Source organism: Urocitellus parryii, chromosome 10 (genome assembly GCF_045843805.1).
Source record: "Urocitellus parryii isolate mUroPar1 chromosome 10, mUroPar1.hap1, whole genome shotgun sequence".
NCBI classification, from domain to species: Eukaryota; Metazoa; Chordata; class Mammalia; order Rodentia; family Sciuridae; genus Urocitellus; species Urocitellus parryii.
This window is the reverse complement of record NC_135540.1, coordinates 134,981,303-135,000,621: the sequence shown is the minus strand read 5'-3', so window position 1 is coordinate 135,000,621 and position 19,319 is coordinate 134,981,303. Positions and strand designations below refer to the sequence as shown.

General features: G+C 49.0%; 1 long non-coding RNA gene across 1 annotated transcript; it reads left to right on the top strand.

The window, feature by feature from the left end:
• The first annotated feature begins 600 nt into the window (after positions 1-600).
• LOC113193395 (uncharacterized) lies at positions 601-18,300 on the top strand. The gene is made up of 3 exons (XR_003302136.1): positions 601-855; positions 2,212-2,874; positions 18,232-18,300. It is a non-coding gene; the product is annotated as an uncharacterized LOC113193395 (long non-coding RNA).
• The last annotated feature ends 1,019 nt before the right edge of the window (positions 18,301-19,319 follow it).

The following is a 19,319-nucleotide window of genomic DNA, read 5'->3' as shown; positions in this document are numbered from 1 at the left end:
ATCAAAATATATTTTAAAACTCTTATGATAAACAAACCAACAGGAAAAGGACGTTATAAATAAGAACCACATGCAACTAATAAACAAAAAAGCTGCTCAACCTCATTAGTAATCAAGGAAATTCAAATCGAGATCCTAATGTGATGTGAAATTATGGTCATATAATGGACAAAAATTTAAATTCTGACCATGCCAAGTGTTGACAAAGGTGTGAAACAGGAAGAACTCAGGCACACTGCTAGCGGGAATGTGAATTGGAATGATCATTGCTGTGACCTCCGTCTCTGTGTGCCCCAAGTTAATCGGTGGCAACCTAACTCCAAGGCCATAGTTTTGGCAGAGAGTCTCTGGGGGCTGGTTAGGTCAAGATGGCAGAGCACTCGCCAATGGAACTCATGCCCTTAATGAAAAGAGCCTTTGGCGAGCTAGCCCCTGTGCCATGCGAGGACACAGTGGAAACTACCATCTGTGGAGCTGACGTGTGACCTGAGCGGAGCCTTCTGAGTTGCTACCTCTGTGCTCCACAGGTGGTGACGATTACAGAGGATGAGCCATCGGCTCTGTGTGTCCACACAGGAAGGTGGAGATCAGTGCTGGGGACGGACGTAAGACTGGGGATTACTGCTCCATTGGTGACGTCTGGGAAGAGTCAGATGAAGAGGAGGAGTCCAGGAAGAGACGCCTGTGGACACCCCTGTTCAGGGACACCACGGAGGAAGATGAACCAGTGGACAGGGCCTGCCTGGCCACCAAGGAAGGAGGGCAACCAGAGGAGGGCAGGGCCCTGGGAGCTGAGAAGAGAAAGTCTCTGAAGAAGCTGGTGATTGACTGTGGAGGAAGGTGGGGTCAGAAAAGGTACCACTGGGTCTGGGAGCCCAAGGTCATGGGTGACCTTGAGCAGAGAAGAGCCTCTGCACTTGCCCCCCACCATACTGGCTCAGAGCTTCTCACCTGGGCCCTGGGTGTGTCCCTGCCCCGTCCTCTCCCTGCCTAGCCCACCTGCCCCCAGCAGGTGCTGACCCAGCCAGGGCACTTCCCACTCACCTTCCTTGGTGCCGCTTCCGTGACCACAGGCCCGCAGCCATGCCCAACACCCTCTCTCGAACCTCCCACACCTGATGTCAGTCATTCCAGGTCATTGTCTCTTGAGTCAGGTGGCTGCCACCTGTGCAGGCTTGGCCACTCCGCCCTCCTGACAGCCCTGTCCCTCTCCTTCTTCTGCTTTCCTGATGAGTGGGGGTCTGGGAGCAAGCTGAGCCCCGGAGCCTAATCCTAATTCTATATGAGCCACTTCTGTGGCCTGGATGTTGAAGTGTATGCATTGGAAACTCAATCCCCAGCACGACCATGTAGGGGCCTGCTGGGAGCTGCTAGGGTCCCCAGGGCTCCTCCTCTTGTGTGGATGAATCCCATTATCTAGAGTGTGGCCTGAGACCAGCAGGCCTCTCGTGCTCTCCTATACATGTGTGGCTTGTCCTACTGCCACATTAGGGTGCACCAGAAGAGCTCTCCCCACAGGCGGTGGCCAAGCTCACAGACCGCTAGCTCCTCCTCCAGAACTGTAAGAAACAAATGCTGTTTCTTTATCAAGTCTCAGGCACTCTGTTACAGCAGCTCCTTGTAGGCTAGGACAGCCACTGAATAGCTCAGTGACAGCAGTAAAGGCTTCAGCCGCTTTGGGTGCCAGACTCTTACTCTCTGAAATGAGTTATTTCTATTTGGGTGAGCTTAATATTCTGGAATGTTCTCTGACTCTAAGGATGGTAGTGTAGGTTTACATTTTGGACATCTACCACCAAACTTGTGGAGAGGCCACTATCCTCTGTTAATTTAACCTGACCTGGCCACTGGCTTAAGGAGAAGGAGGTGGCAGGTGGCCTGTATGTGGGAACTTCTTGGGGTGGGGGGGTGCCATACCTGTGATGGAGCAGCTTCATTTGCATCTGACAGAAAAACTTGCCCAGGATCCAAGACTGGCTAATGGACCTGCACTGAGTTCAACATGGCCAGTTCTGGGTTTCAGATACTGCTGTGGATGGCCAAGGCTTTAGAGGCAGAAAGGGGATTTTATTTTAAACCACTGGTGAAAGCATTCCTCATTTTAAAATGCCTACTGATGACTGGCTTTATTTTTATACCCACCATTTTCCTCGCAAAGAAATTAAACAAATAAACAGATGCCACCCTCTCTCCCTCTCTCTTTTGGCTTAGGTCCTCCGACACTGCAGTGCCTTCTGCACCATCTGCTGGCTCCGCAAAGGTAATTAACAAATGCACACTATTCCCAGACGAGGCTGGTTTTTAAGGACAATCACGCCAGGAAAACAGAGAGGAACAGAGACTGTGGCAGACCTGCTAGGCGTCTGCAGTCCCAGACTCCACTTCAGTGTGTCGTTGGAGATGCTTGTCAAATTGTAACTTCTAAAAATGAATTTGAACGGATTGAAACAAGGAAATGAGATTTCACCTCTAGTGGGAGACCTTAAAGGAGGAGTGAGAAAAATCGCAGGATGTCCAGGAGTGTTGGACTCCCAGCGCTAATTTTTCTGTACTAATTGTCATCTTTGATTTATTGTGGATATTCTAAAGAAGGAGAAATAAAAACAGTCATCAACAAAAGCACGAGATAAAATGTTGTGCCGAGCACTAAATGTTGGGTCACACGCAGGCAAATGCTGCCCTTCCCTGACGGACCTTGGACCTTGAACGTGTCAATCAACCTCTCTGAGCCTCCTTCTCAGACCTGTGAGCTGGGAACAATAGAAATACCAAGCCTTAAACAAGACAATGAATTTGGATCAAGAATCACATGCAGAGACCAGCGAGTACAAAGCCCTTCTTAAGTGCTGGTTGCTGTTAAAGTTGTCTTATCAGGTGAGCATCCGTGACAGATGGCCTAGTCCAGCCTTAGCGGCAGGGAATTAATAACCCTTCTAGCAAGCCCCACGTTCTAAAAAGGGCAGAAGCACTGTAAATAAAGTGAGAGAATAGAAGGGTTGACATTAACAAAAAGAAAGTCAGACCTGGGTTGGGGGGGGGGGGAACGTGTTGGAGACAAAAGATACAATTATAGCCTGTGTGTCTTCAGAATCCATGAACAAGGCCAGTCGGGGCTCACGTGGACGCAGATGAAGGGGTTGGAATAGGAGATATGTTGTCAGAATTTTAAAAGGGGAAAAAATGTCTGAAAGATGGATTGCAATAAAATTTAAATATGAATGTGCATAAATACAGAACCAACTTCCCGGGAAGGAGGTCTTCCTTTTTTGGCATGTTTAAAGTTAGATAGAACCAAACAGAAGTCAGATCCAGCAATCAGACAGAGGCTCCTAAAAGACAGAGTGTGATGTCTACTGGGGTGACTGTGTGTCTGTGTTCCCTTTGTGACTGATGGCAGAGGTGGGGCTCACGGAACCTGCTTCTGGTGGCCCAGAGACAAACAGCCCTGAGAGTGTCCTTTTAGGAGAGTCGTAGGGCTGCTCAAGGCAAAGTCAGAGGGTTGGCGTTTGTTTTCTGATGGCAACAGAAGATGTCCCTGGTCAGTAAAGTAATCACGTCAACAGTCACGGTCCCTTCCTTGATGGACGGAACGTGATATTTCTAGAGAGAATGAACCTTGGTAAATATCAAATTCACCCATACTTGCCGTGCGTTCCAGATCTCTGACAATGTCAGTGTGCTGCAGGACACCTGGTGGGTTGCCACCAGCTGGCGACAAAAGACCCGGCCATTGTGGTTTATTTAGAGGACTTTCCGTCCTACTCCACAGGCTTCAATATTGACACTCTCCTTGGTGACAGCTGGGAATCCAGGGCCTGATGACCTAAATGTAATCCAATTCTTCCTCAAAATCCAGCTCTAATACCAAATGTGAGCTGTGTTCCCCAAGACCACAACCAAGGACAGAGTTAAAGGACCCTCCCTGTACCCCACCTCGGGTCAGGGACACCCTGGTTTTCTCGTTCACCAGCTCCTCTGCCTCCTAATATAACTAGCAGTTAGAGTAGACAGGAAGTCGCAGGGTGGGTTGGCTCACGGAGCACATGGTGTCTCCGAGGAAATTCCTGTAAGAGGAGACATGAGCAGGATTTCCCCAGAAGGATGAGGGAGAAAGCAGAAACCCAGCAGAGACCCAAGGAAGTGGTCATGGTGGGCGCTGACTTCAGTTTCGTGTTCTCAACTGGAGGGGGCAGGGAGGCACGGGAGAAGGTTCCCCAGGAAGGTGGGAGAGGGCTCTGGGTGCACATCAAGGAACTTAGACCTTTCCTTGTGCCCTCGGAAGGCCACTGAAGAGTCTTCAGTAGCACTGACATGATGACATCTGCATTTGAGAAGTCTCACTCCAGCGACCATGGTTGGGGGAGGTTTGAGAATTAACAAGAGAATTGCAGGGAGCCCAGGGCTCTGGGGATTTGAGTCATCTGTTGGAAATGGGGGCCCTGGCCTGGGTGGCCACAGTGTGGGTAGCCACAGTGTGGGTGGAGAGAGGCAGGGAGGCAGGAGAGAAGAGTGTGACCAAGATAGGACTAGTTTGCAGAAGGACAGTTTCAAGGTGGGGGACAGGGTTTGAATTCTGACTGGGCCTTCAGTGGTTGGGTGGCCCTGGGCACAGTTCTCTGATGCAATATTGTTTGAATGATTCATGAAGCTGATGCTTTGTACTTAGAAAGTGCCCAAGGCGGCTGCGCGAGTGTTGGGAGGGCTGCTTTTGGTCATTTTCATTGATGTTTGGGATTCCTCTGTTCAAGAGAGAAGTTTCAGGACAGAACCGTTTCTGTTTTACTTCTGCATTCCCAGGGCCGACTGGTGCCCTACACGTTTCTCAAATGGAAACTAATTATTGGATTTAATGAAGTCTACCTTGGAGCGGGACTAGGAGGGGGCAGGTCATCAAGATGGCAAATGGAGGGCCTGGAGGGCGACCTTGCACTTGTCACAAACGCATGCTCACTCCAAAGGTCACACAGAGCACAGGACTCTATGTGCTCCCTGTTTTGCAAAAGGAAACAAGTTCTGAGGGGTGAGGCTATCGTGTGTGGAAGACATTGTCCTGTGGAGCCACTGCAGCCCTGGGGAAGCCCATGGAGGAAGGCCAGGACACAGCCTCTTGGGACAGTGCCTGGCCAGCAGCACTGTATAGTCAAGGGAGCTCTCTTGGCGGAGGTGGCAGTTTTTATAAACAGGACATGACTGCAGTTTGCAGAGCATCCAGACACTGAAATCCTACAAACACCAGTTATGAGCTACAATTTGCATCTTGAATGTCCCCCAAAGGGCCATGGGTTGAAGTCTTTGTCCAGCAGGTGCTTTGGGGAGGTGGCGGAGCCTGAAGGAGCGTTTCTCTCCCTTTGCCTTGTGGCTGCCACGAAATGAGCTTCTTCCTCCACCACGGGCTCCTGCCGTGGTGTAGTTACTGCCTCACCACACACCCCAAAGCACTGGGGCCAACTGCTTAGGACCTGAAACCTCTAAAGCTATGAGTCCAAACAAACTTTTCCTATTTTTAAGTTGATTTTCTCAATATTTTGTTGTGGTGATGAAAATCTGACTCATACAACACATCGTGGTCCCATACTATCTCCCCCTGCCCACCAAGGTCAGTTCAAATCTAGCCTCATCCATGTCCTTAATCGTGATACAAAGCGCTCTCTCTCTCTCTCTCTCTCTCTCTCTCTCTCTCTCTCTCTCTCTCTTAGCTGAACTTTGTTGTGCATTTAGTAGAGGCCCGGGACTATTTACATGAATAATCTCATCTGATGTGTACCACAACTTTATGAAGTATGTATCATTGTTGCCTATGTCTTATAGTTGTAGAAACTAAGAATTAGGGAGATCCTTCAGAATTGTCTGAAGTCATGAGGCTGAGTAGGAGAGGGTGAATTCCCACCTAGGCACGCTAATGGAGGGTCCACACTGCTGGATGTGAAATGCCTAAGCCCTAAGGCAACACTCTTATGAGACTACCATACCTTATATTATGTGTCCAACTCACCCAGTGCTTACAGAGGCCCTACTACGCATCTTCATGGAACATGAATAAGGAGGGGGCCAGTCCTGTGAGCTCAGAGTCCATTGAGAGGAACACAAACAAATCAATCACACCCAACCCTGCAGGTGCACCAGCTGAGCTTGTGGCCAAGTGTGACCCCTGTCCACTCAGCCTGGGGAAGCCAGGGATAGCTTCATGGAGGAGGAGTCACATGTCTCCCCATTTCAAGGCTTTTCATAATTGTCCTTTGTCTGTCAACAACTTTTTCCTCCTCCTCTCGCCCTTTGTGGGGAGGAACTATTCATTAATACCAAGGAAATAAACGGACAGGATTCTGTGGGGATAATGCCCCTGTGAAGTTATACGAAGAGACAGGTGGAAAAGTTAAAATGGGCAGTCTTTACCTGTGGGGAGATCCCTCTGGAGATCCCTCTTCCCTCTGGGAAGAGTCTGAAGGTTTAAGTTGGAAGACCCAACAGTATTGCTGCAGGCTGCAGAAAGAGGGCAGGCAGGGCTCCCCTACGTTCTGATGGAGGTCCCCCCGCCATGCAAAGACAGGGAAGAGGAGGAGGAAGAGGAGAAAGAGGCTTCAGGAGAGAGGGAAACACCTAGCAGCCCTGCCCTGGGCAATTCTGCATGGAGCAGGGACAATGGAGACACTGGTGTGGGTGTTAACAGCCAGACTTTGTAGATTAAAACTGGTGGAGCCCAGGTGCCTCCCGGACACCCCGGATGTAAGTAAAGGCACAGAACACGTCATGCTAGTCGGGAGCCCTGCTCCTCTTTCTCCTCTATACGCTCACAGATCTGTGCTTGCTCATGCTCCTAAGTACATTCTGAATGATGCTAATCGCAGTCACACCTTCTCTCCAACACCCCTGTTTCTTCTCCCTGGTGGTCTAGACTCCCAATTCTAACCCCACACAGCACACACCCACCACACAAGGGGTCACCCCTGCACCCCCAGCCCTCTGTGGTGACTCTGCCCTTCACTTTTCAAGTTTGAATCTTGAAAGCTCCAACCCTGGGGTTGTTCCCCACGTCGTTCCTGGTCCCATGCTTTTCTCTAGTGACATCGTGGTGCTCCGAGTTGGGAGCAGGATGGACGTCCTTTTTGGTTGGGCTGGTGGACAGAGCATGGAGTTGGTGTCAGAAAAGTCTCAGTGTGATCCCAGCTCAGTCACTTACTGGCAGGGAAACCTGGGAGAGTGTCAATCTCTCTGAGCAGAGATTCTCCTTCCAGGGTTTTCTGAGGCTTCTCACGGGAGCTGTGCAGGTTACCACCATGTACCCACCTTCTGATAAAGGGGGCCCAGAGGTGACATCAGCACCCTGTGGCTGATGAAAAGGGCCCCCACTGGGGCTTCATTTACCTGGGAAGGAGAGGGAAGGTGGGCAGCTATAGGGACTCCAGGCCCTTCCAGGCGAACACACCAGTATAAACCCGATGGGCTCTTTCACTTGGGGAAATAAAGGTTCTCTTTAGGCTGCACCTCTCCCTCTGCATCTGCTTGAGAACAAGAGGTCCTCTGCTCCCCACCCCGAGCCTCTTCCTCCCTGTCCTCTTCCCCATCCGCTAATTAAGCCTGCTGAGAAGCAACAGCGCTCTTGTAGGCAAAGGGCTGTTGAAATGTTGGCTGTGGGGAAATCCCAGGTGGAGGCGCCCATCCTGGAAGACTTTCCCAGCCGAACACAGACAGGTGACATAGGATGTTTGGCCAGCCCTGAGGGGTGCTCGGGGCTCACTTGAACTTGGAAGGTAAAGTAGAACAGAAAAGGAGAGTTTGAGAAGCATGGAGGACAGCATGGCCCAGCACCACAGGTGGAGGCTTATCTTGAAGTCAGATGAGGTGGGCCTGGGGGATGTGCACCCCCACCCACGGCCTCTCTAGAGCCACCTTCAACGTCCCCCACTCTCAGGTCTACCAAAGAAGAAAAACTTGGCTCCAGTCTCTTCCCTTCTAGGAAGGCTTTGCAGATTTCTGCAGGCAGAGGTGACCATTGCTCTTTCATGCCCCATCTGGAGCCAGTGAAAATGATGACAGATCTTCAGGGATGTGTGTGTATGTGTGTGTGTGTGTGTGTGTATGTGCGTGTGTGAAACATTTATAAATGAGATATATAGAGATTAGCAGATGAGAGACAAGAGATGAATGAAATCCACATTAAATTCTTACAGTAGTTCTGCATAAATATCTCATTTTATCTCCAGGCTTCTCAAACCAAGGCTCAGAGGGTTTAAGTAACTTGCCTGAGATGATTCAGCACCTACATTTAGACCAAGGCTCAAACTACTGCCTTCCACTCCCAGGCGCTACCGAAAGCTGCCCTATACCGTAATGCCTGAGTCCTCTGGCTCATATACCTTCCTGCCACCCCCTGTATCAGGGCCTGACACTGGAGAAGAAATGCAAGGCACATCTGTTGAATAGAATTGATTTGAAGAGTGCTGGCAATTAGAAGGCTCCGGAGATGGCTCCCAGACATGGGACAAGGTGCTTTGGAATAAAAGATGAATTGGGTAAGCAGGAGCCAATTAGCAGAGGATGCTACAGCCTATGATAAGGAGCTTTAATTTGATAGGAGACAATTGGGAGTCATTCATCCTGGAGCTCAGAGAAAGGCAGTGACAAGCCCCTAACGACACTCAAGGGCCTTTGAAACCTTTAATTGCTGCCTGCAATTTTGCAATTTCTAAATAGTGTACAAGTGACACAAGAGGATGAGCCCAGAGTTCCATATGCCCCCAGATTGTGCAAGGTCACCATGGGAGCAGCATGCCCCTGCTCTGGACAGAGCAGGAACACTGCAAAGGAGACCGCGTCTCTTTCCCTATGTCCCTGAACCCCAGGTTCAGGCTTTGCCTGACTCCCTTGCTCCACTCCTTGCATGGCCCTCGGACTATAAGTGGGCTCTGGGGGTCAGAGACATCACGGTTACTCTGGCCCTTCTGAAACTTCTGCCCGCCACCCTGACCCTGTGTGCTAACCTTTGCTGATTGCTGTCCAAAGAGAGAGCCTGCGACTTTCCATTTCACAGAGGCAAGACACTTCACCTTCCCCATCACCATTTCAAAACCCCGGCAAAGTCAGAGCAGGCCTGGAAGGGAAGGAGGGAGGCTGGGGAATTCTGTTGACAGTGGAATCAGGGTGGACTGCTTGGAGCTTCTGTCTTTTATTTTTCTAAGCTTGGGATGCCTTTGCTCTTCCATCTGGTGCACAAGCCCATGTAGGGCAGTAGTGGGTCTGGATCCTGCGGGCACCAACAGCAGGGCAGATTCCACACGCCTGGGACAATGGCCCTTTCACAACAGGGAAAGCCGCTCAGTATTGTACTGTTTGCGCGTGATGCAGCCTCTCGACCGCGCACAAACACTCCTATTTGCACCAGCCCCCGTGACTCGACGGTGGCTTATTTACTACAGGAGATACTGGGGCTGATTGAAGCGGCAAACCTCTCCCCCGACCCTAAGAGGAAAACAACAAAAGCCACATATGAAAAATGAAGCCATCCCACTTGGAGCCAGGGATTGGAACGCCGGCGCGGGCACCAGGTGCGTTAATTACACTTGATTGCATGTTGGTTTATGGCTGCGGTCACTTGTGTGCTGGGTTCTGGCCCTGCAGCATCTGTGCTGAAGGACATCCTTGGTATTTCGTTAAGCAAGATGAATATTGGCCAGATGGTGACTTCACGAGGACATAGCTCACACAGCATTTCCCGGCCCCACCACAGATTTCTGTGAAGGAATCTTGAACGCCTTGCTGAACAAAACACAACAAGAAAACTCAGAGCCCTAAGAAGGCTCCACCGTAGGTTGAAGATTAATGGTCTCGACGGTAGTGGGGACAGGAGCCCAAATGGCACTGAGCTCCCAGGCTGCTCACTGCAGATCTCGCCAGCCCGAGTCTCTCTCTCTCTCTCTCTGTGGCTTGCAGAGTGAACTGACATCACTCTCTGATGCACTGCAGGGGGAAGGGCATGCTCAGAGCCCCCCGGAGGGACAAGCCTCAGGAAACTGGGTCACTTCCTTTTTAAAAAAAAAAAATTAAAATTAATTTTGTGTAGTGACAGGCCTCATCAGCACCTGCTTGCTCTGTAATTTGATTGTGACGGTAACCAAGTGAAGAAAGTGCAGTGGGTGTCAGCAGCCAAGGCCAGTTTCTCATGGGCTGGGAGGAGAGACAGGCAGAAGAGAAAAGCTCTCTCCCAGGACACCCTCCAAAGCACCCTGAGCAGCTTTGGTATTATCGGGTCACAAGCTGGCGAGCAAATTGGCCCAGATCCCGGTTGCTTTAGCAAAGTTCTTGCTCCCTGAGAATCGTCTCTGACCCACACGGAGGTTAAAAAAAAAAAAAAAAAAAAAAAAAAGGCAGGCGTTACATATTTGTTAGCTGCACTTTAAATGCTGTAAGCCTGTCTGGAATTTGTGAAATTTCTACGACCTACACACTTGAGTCCTAAACCATGAAATGAGGATATAGAGACTGAAGGTCATTTGGCTTGCAAACAACGTCAGCCTGAGATAGTCCAGAAGCACATAGAACCAGGGCAAAGTAGGAGGGCAGAGTGTGTCCACGTCCCTGGGGTCTCTGCTCTCCTGCCCTCCATGAATAAAACCAGCTTCGCAAGACAACGTAGTGAGGTTGTTCACGGCTGTTGTCTGTTTGTTCAAAGGATTAGTTAGTAGCAATAACAGCAATGGAGGTCATTTCTTGCACACCTGCTGTACGTAAGACTTGCTGATGCACACTTCCCATGAGTCCTCTCAGCCCTCTGGAAACCATACCCCTCAGGATATGGGTCCTGGCATCAGGCTGTCTTCTCTACCACCTACCACTGTGTGACCTCATGCCAGCAACTTAACCTCTCTAAGAGTTGCTCTCCTCATAGGTGAGACAGGAATAAGAAGAGAACCTAGTTTACCACTTGGTAAGGACTGGATGAGAGGGTGCTTTGAAGTCCTGGAGAGGAGCTTGGCACATACCAACTGCTTTGAGAAGCCAGCAAGCATTATTACCCAGTGTGCATAGTTGTGGAAGCTGTGAGTCTCCAAATCTCCACTGAAGGTACATCATTTCTCCGATGTAAAAAATCAGATGGGAACCCAAGCCCTCCCAGGCTGCTGCCTCCTTCTATGGAGGGCTGATGCAAATTCATGGCAAGGAGCCCAGAGACAAGAGTCCCTCCTCTGCTGGCATGCTTTGGCAGGCCAAGCGCTGGCACACAGCCCACCAAACCCATAAAACAACCTCTATTGTTTCACTGGAGGCTTTTGATCACCCTTATAAAAGAAAAGACTACCACCCTCCCCGGCCCACCCCCAAAACAGAACAGCTCTGGGAGCGGGCTCCTTGGGCTAGGGCCTCGCATATCAGCCAGAGCCCAGCAGGTGAGTCAGCAGAAAACAGCCTGCCTGCGGCTCAGAGCCCGCCTACCCTCCACCAGCTGCTTCCAGAAACGGAGGGCCTCTGGGAGGCAAACAGAGGGGACCCTGCTCAGGTCCCCTGGGTGCACAGTGTCCTTTGTCGGCCTGGACTTCAGTCAGGAGCCGCCCATGTTGACACTTCAGCTGGCAGAGCAGGCTGGGCCTGGCTGGGAGAGGCGGGAACCCCCCCACTGCGAACAGGGTCCATACTTCCGCAATCCTGGCCAGACTCCAGCGTCCACGGCCAGCGTTCTCTGTACATACTAATTCGGTGAATCTCAGACATGCGAGTGCGTTGTCCATTGTTCCTATTTCCAAGACGGAGAAACTAAATCTTGCACAGGGCAAATCGCATGTCCAGGTAACTGGCTTCAGTGTGGCTTCCAGGCAGGTGGACACAGCAGCAGGCTCCCTCCCACAAGCATGCTACACCCTGTTTCTGGGGAGCTCAGAGCTGAAGGCCAGCATTCCAGGGTTCTTTTGCCTAGCTCTTTGCCTCTGTCCCCTTTACTGTCCAATAGCAGGTCTCTCCCCCAACCCCTTGCTGTCCCCATCTCCTGATGGGTCCTCTTTTCATGCAGACTCTCTTTCTGACCATCCTGGCTCCCATCTGATGCTCCAGCACCAAGTCCCCGCTGGAGGAGGCTGCACCTTGCTTTGTGCTGCCCGTATCTCCCAGAACCCCTTTCATCCCCAGTCTCTATTGACAACTGCTCCAGTAGGACCCGCCACCTCCAGGAATGCATTCCTCTGCCCTCGGACCGTATGAAGTGGCTGGTTGAGGTGCACAGAAATGTCCAGTGGGTATTTCTAGTGTGTCACCTGAGGACACGGAACTTGTCTGAGGTTTGCATCCCCTGTGCTGGGCGCTGTTTCCGATGGCTAGGAGGTGCTCAGTGAACGCTCGTTATACAATGCAGACAGACGATGCCTCTGTCGACACCACCTGTGTCCAATGTTGAATCTCTATGGATGGATACAGGGTGGTTCCTAACAATGCTGCCCTCCAAAGGCTTCCATTTCTCTGATTTCCAGGTAGCATGATCTTCCCTGGTCAGTTCTGTGGCCAATAAATTGTTGCGTGGAAGTGAGAGTTGTCACTTCTGGTTGGGCACTCAATTACAGACATGAGAACCCTAGAACAGCATTCCTCAGGTGTGGTGACCAGCCTGGGGACAGGGGGGCCTCCATTGGTTCCAGCCCCAGGTGATTGGCAGGAGTGGAAACCAGTGATAAGCATGCAATGAGAACAAGAAATAAACCTTTGTTGTTTCAAAGTTCCTAATTTTTTTTTTCAGCATAAATTATTAGATCTCGAAGGAACACGTTTGAATCTGTTACTAACTACACACGTTATTGAGAGCATTTGCCCAAAGTGGTCTTTCAGATGGAAGGTTGGCTGCAGCACCGACTGCTACTAAGAACTAGCAGAGTTTAATGAGTGATGTAGGAACAAGTGGTCGAATATATTCTGTGTGTTTCTAACCAGTTCATTTATGTTCCAGATCACACTCTGCCTTTTATTTCTTTTGCTTCTCACCACAAGCCTGGGCAAGATCCAGGAGACATATCTTCCATTCCACTTATTATGGAGAAAACTGTGGCTCAGAGAAGCTGTTACAGGCTTAAGGTCACAAAGTAGGAAAGGTGGGGCAGGCATCAGAAGCTGATTTTCTGCATCACAGTGGGACCCTTCCTCCTGGACCAAACCTCCAGGTGCTTAGGGTTTTAAATGTTATGTCCTGAGAGGTAAACTTTGAATCAAGCCATGGGGGAAAAAAAATATCAAGCTCTAAATCATATGCCAGGGGCTTTAGCAATTTTTTATTGCTAGAAACAAAACCAATAGGAGTTATTTTCTGTTATCATTTTTTGTTACAAGGTCATTTTATAGCAAACACCATAATAACTGCTGTTTGCTTGTGGTGATGGATGATGATGTCCTTGGCCCCACACAGGGGTCTGCTCCAGAGATGATTAGTGGTGAGGAGGGAATGCCTGGAGCTTCTAATCTGGTGTCCAGCTGTCTTGGCATACGGTGCTCATGCCAAATCATTTTTTCCTGGGGTCACCCAAATTTTGAATCAAGATGGTGGTTCCAAGAGCACCACTTGGAGCCTTGGGGCTTTAGACAGATGTCCACCCAGCGTCGATCCTGAGTGACGCTTACTTCACCTAAGTGGCAGAGGTGGCCCCCTGGAGCAACTGTGCTTCTCCAGCCCCTGCTGCCCTGTTCCCATCCTCTCTTTGTCTTTGGGTGCACCCTGGTCCCCTTCCACTTTCTGTTCCCCATGCTTATCATCCCTGCCCACGTTCTCTTCCTGTCCACACGCTGCTCTTCTGTGTCTCTGAACTATTCACTTCCACCCCTCTGTGGCTTGTGGATAGCACGAGGTGAACATTGCTTCTTGCACCATCCGCACACCCTGCCGGGATGGTGGCTCTGAGCTGCTCACAGGAAGGACATAATTGGGCAAAGTCGCTGGGGTACAGGAGAGCTCTTGTAAGCACATGAGAGAGCTGATCATAAAATCACACTCTTCTCCCTCCCTTCCCTCCTGGTTTCTTCCTTCCTCTCTCTCCTTCTTTCTCTCTTTAACTCTGAATGGCAGTTATAATAATATGGGCATTGGCTTCTAGAGCAATGGTGTTGGGGGGGGTCAGCTCTGCTCTTGAGTTTGGTCTACTTTGCCTTTTATTACATTTGCATGGTAAGACCTCAGGCAGAGGCTCAGACCAGAGTCTGGGATCCAGAAGAAAGGACCCAGTGCCTGCAGACCTGCCTGGCCTGCGGTGAAGGACAGGTCAGACTCCGGAGCTCTGTGTTGCTGCCTGTCCTTCTCCATTAAGCAAGAACTCTCCATGGAGAATAGCAGCCCAACACCTCTGTAGTAAATTGTGGATGGGTCGACAGTGTGTCCCTCTTTGCCGACTTCCCTGTAGGACCCTTGGCAACCATAGAGACCTTAGTCGTCTCCCGCTCTTCTTCTCCAGGAAAGAGACACCTTCAATTATCATCTCTCAAGTGATTTCAATATAGTTATCTTTGTTCCGTGTTAGATTTGAATTCTGTGATCCTTTCAAGATTAATAGATACACAGATGAGAGAGACAGAGGCAGCACAGAAAGAGAAAGAGAGAGAAGAGAGAGGATATCCTTACTCAGTATCAGTCACTGTGCTGTGATTTAGATTCCTTATCTGAGTTCATCCTTACAACCACGGGAAGAGCTAACCGTGGCTCTCCTGGGCCCCCAGCCTCAACCACAGTACTAAACACACCCTCCAGGTTTACCCACGTCCTCCCATCCCTGCCAACTGCACCAGCCACAAACCCAGCTGGCTCCTCTGAAGTGCTTTTCTCTGCCCAGCTTCCGTCCCCGGAGCTGGCCACCCAGGCCTCACCTCTTGCACTCATCCTCATCTCCTCTGTCTCCCACACCATCCGCTGAGTCACTGAAGTATGTTTCTTCCTTTGCATAGTTCCTCACGCCCTCCCCCTCCTTCTGGTCTCAATGCCACCCCCCAGGGCCAGGCCCTCATGATGTCATGTCTATCTACTCTAATTGCCTCCTAATTCCTTTCCCTGATTCCTCCCCTAAGGGCACCCTCCACTTAGAATTTGATTCATCTCCCTGGAACGTGATGCTACCCATCAGCTTCTCCCTGCTGAGCGTCTCCAGGAGTGTCCTGTTTGGTGGAATCCATTGTTTTCCCAGTCCTTCCAATGTTATCCATTCGACTTCTTTGCTAGAATCCTCATTCCTACCCAACTAAATGAGCAGTCATTGTTTCTTCAACTTTCCACAAGATTTGCCTGCAGTGAACGGCCTTTGTTCTTCTGTCCCCTTGTGGATACTCTACGCTTCCTTCAAGGGTACGGTGTCCCTCACGAAGCCTGACCCATAAGCCTTTTTTGGATTATTTTCACTTTCCGAATCCTATCAGGTCGTGGGGACCACATGTTTGGTTCTAAGCCGAGGACACCTTCGTCATTGTTTCCATGACAATGGCTGGTCCCAGCTGCCAGCTTATAAACGCAGGGGACAGTGGATCAACTGTGACCAAACATCTTTAATGTTTCAGACAATTTTGAATCAAAATATTTTGCTTGCTGTAAAATCATACAGCTGATGCTCACTTCAGAGAAGAGTAGATGAAGAGCCACATATTTCATCTCTAGGGTCTAGTTCAAGGATGTGTAACAAAGACCCTTCCGTCTGACTAGGTCTTTCTACAGCTATCTACAGACACATGCGTCTTTTTCCTTCTCTCAGCCCATGACTTTCAAAAGGTAGATTAGGGTTTGATGAGTGGCGGTTGGAATGGAAACCTTGGAATTCTTAGGGTTTTGGAGACCTTCTCAGGAGTGCTCCAGGGCAGAGGGAGAGGAACCAGGGCCGAGCAGGATCCCTCATCTTTCGGGTCCCACTACTTCCTCAGAAATGTTAGTCTTGGATTTTTTTTTCCCAAGGGTTTATGTTTAAAAAAATTTGAAAATCATCACATGGATTGTTCACAAAGCCCTTGCAGTTTTCCCATCTTGCATCTGCAGGTGAGGTTGAAGGGGAGCAATGGCTGACATGGGTGCTGGATCCCTATCAGGTGTCATGCACAGTGCCGACCACAGCTACCGTGATTTCCCTACTTTATAGGAAAAGATAAGAGCTGGCCAGGAAGTGGTGGGGAAAGTCGAGACGGGGGTTCAGGTCAGTTGAATGACAAGTACACCGCCTTTGGAGGGATCTAGGGAGAAAGGTTAGGAGATGGACTATCCTCCACCCCTGCCCCTTTGCCTGCTTGGTGGGAAGACATTGTCAATGGCAAAGCATGACATTTTTCAAGAATTGTTAGTTGAAGGTAGCTTAGCCAGTTGGTCAGCCTTCAGGTCATTGGTGAGCTTTGATAGGAATCTCTGTGACTGGTGAGTGCCCTAGCCATTCTGACTGGATTGTTTGGAGGCTGGCAGAAACCTGGGCTTAGGAGGATTTATCTAGATGTGACCACCCAAGGCTTTAGCATTCCCTGAAATATCACTGACCTCGCCAACAGACCACAATGTTGGTGGTCAGAACTTACTATTGAAATGAGTCCCAAAGAACATTCCCTGAGCTAGCCCAGGAAATCAGATACATGAAAATGGCGTCTCTAGCCAGTGCACTCTTACACGTAACTGTGGAAATCCACAACTTGACTGACTCTAAGCCACACTAGAGTGTCATCAAAAAAAAAAAAAATCCAAAACAAAACAAAACAAACATGAACCAACTGCTAATTCCATTGGAGAGAGAGAGAGCAATTTCTCCTGAGAATGATTCAAACCAAGCATGATTTAGCCATAGCTGGACTATGTACTTTCGAACCTTAATCATGAACAAAACTAGACAGTAAAATCTGCAAATTCCCTGTATCGTGTGCTACCAAGTTGTCTGAGAAGGGCTGGTCCAACTATCCAATCAAACCCATGGAAAGATGCTCCCTTTTGATAACAAGGATTCTCTGTGTGCCATGTCCTGATTAGGAACCAGATCAGGATTTCAAAGAATCTGCTCCCTGAGGCTGATTTCCAGGAGCCACTATGTAATTTCACTCAGAATTGCTGAACTTGCTTTTGAAACTCTTGATATTGTTGTGAAAATTATCACCATCCTTGATTCCAATCATTTTGTTTGTTTTGGAACTGGGGATTGAACTCATGGGCGCTTAACCACTCAGCCACATCCTCAGCCCCTTTTATTTTTCCTTGTAAGAAATAGTCGGGCTAAGTTGCTTAAAGCCTTGCTAAGTTGCTGAGGCTGGTCTTGAACTTGTGATCCTCCTGCCTGAGCCTCTTGAATCACTGGAATTACAGGCGTACACCATCCTGCCAGGCTCCAGTCATTTTCTTTTTTTTTTTTTAAACTGGGGCAAAGGAATTGAATGAAGGGGGAAATTAGACCTTGACTAATGGAAGAACACACACACACACACACACACACACACACACACACACACACAGTTGGACATTTCAGAGGATGAATCCAGTATATTATAAAACTTAATAAAATAAAACAGGGTATTTTTCTCCTGTTTTTCCCGGCTTCCCACATCCTCCTTTTCATCCTTCAAAGAACTTGCCTTCTCTTCAACACATTCACCAATGGCCTCGGCTTCACCAGCTTTTGTTATTTTACCTCCTGATGTGGACTGGGGTGATAATGAGATCTCCCAGGCCGGGTCCTTGGGGATGGATAATAACTGTGTCGGCTGGTGTTTCTCCTTTCTTCTGAGACTTTCAGAGGCTGAAAATAAGGCCCTGCCAAATGTGTACAGAAAATGCTGTTACACCTCGATTTTCCTGGGTAAAAGACTGGAGGAGGTGACACCCTAGTGGAAGGATTGTGACTTCTATTTCATTTGTTTTCAAAGCCCAGCTTGAGAAGTTGCCATCGTTTGTATTTAAAAGAAAAAGAGGGAGAGGGGAGCTGTCTAATAATTTCCTATGAATATGCAGTGATATTCATACGAAAGAAAAGCAAGACACAAAGGCAAAGTTGAGCAAACCAGTTTACACTAACTCGTTCCCCATAGCATGAGCTTAAGAAATAGAGGTTTTCCCCTACAAAATCTGGAGTTTGCAAAAGAATGTAGAAGAACTAGATGCGGCCCCATCTCCTGGCAGTCTGAAGTAATAGCGGTAGTAATTCTGATCTTTTGGTTGTTGTTTGATCTGTTTTGATTATAGCTTAAGGTACTGTTCAAGGTTTGCCTTTTCTCAACGTTTTTGTCATCAGAAGATAACTGTTGCTTTGTCAATATTTTCATTTCCCAAAACAGAGGCAGAGGACCCTGCCAGGTGGACATCAAGGGAACCTGGGACCTCGCAACAAGCACTTCAGAGGTCTGTTGGTAGTGACAGACCACATTTTGGTCTAGAAGTCTGTGCATCTGCAGCTGCCTTCTATACAGAGAAGTGGACATCACCTTTGGGTTAGATGATTGAAATAGACACCTGTATGTTCTAGAAATCTCTCATCAGCAGGTGCTAGGGACAACTTCCTTCCCCAAAGTCCAGCATCACTGTACATTTCCCTGAGCTCTGCAGGAAGGGGGGTGACACGCACATGCACACGCTTCTCGGGTTCCCCAGGACAAGCATGCACAGGTCTAGATTCACCCAGGGCTCGATTCTGACTAAGAATTCTGTCAGGTGTTGGTGTGGGTCAGTAAGGATTATGGACAGGAAGGTACAATGATGCTTTCTTTTTTTCTGATATAAAATTGAAATAAAAAGAAGACTGTGAGGCAGCTGCTAACTCTGAGAGTTCCTGGTTGGTTTTCTTGCTCTGAGGGGTCTGAGCTACCCAAGCATGATTGGCTGTCAACTGTGTCATAGGATCAGTCCAGAACTATCAAGGTCCTCCCAGCCAAGGTGGCTCTGGATGGGAAGCTGAGCAAAAGGCCACATCTCTTTCCACATAGAGTTTCAAACGAGGTCTCAACATCCCATGGAAATGGAGACCTGTGTAGAAGTCAGATGGGAGCAATATTCTAAAACCTAAAATGGGATGGTGGCGCAGGATATTAACTACCTACATGGGCTGTAAAACCCAGGGTGTCTTTATTCTGAAGCCAGGTAAACATCCAAATTTCACAACAAAGTATAAACTAAGGAAAAAGAAAAGCCCCTGCTATAACGTCCTGCAGAAACAGTAAGCAGCATCCCTCATACTGTGCTTGCTTGCTCTCTCCTGTCTCCTCCAACCTGCTTAGCTTTGGAATGGAGCTCAGTCAAGGATTAACCTCAACATAACTGTCACACTGGTGACAAGGAGAACAACTACACTCTTTTACCATGTGCCAGGTACAATGCAGAGTGCTCTGCATGCATGGTCTCACTTAAATTTTAAACACTTCTGTGAGAC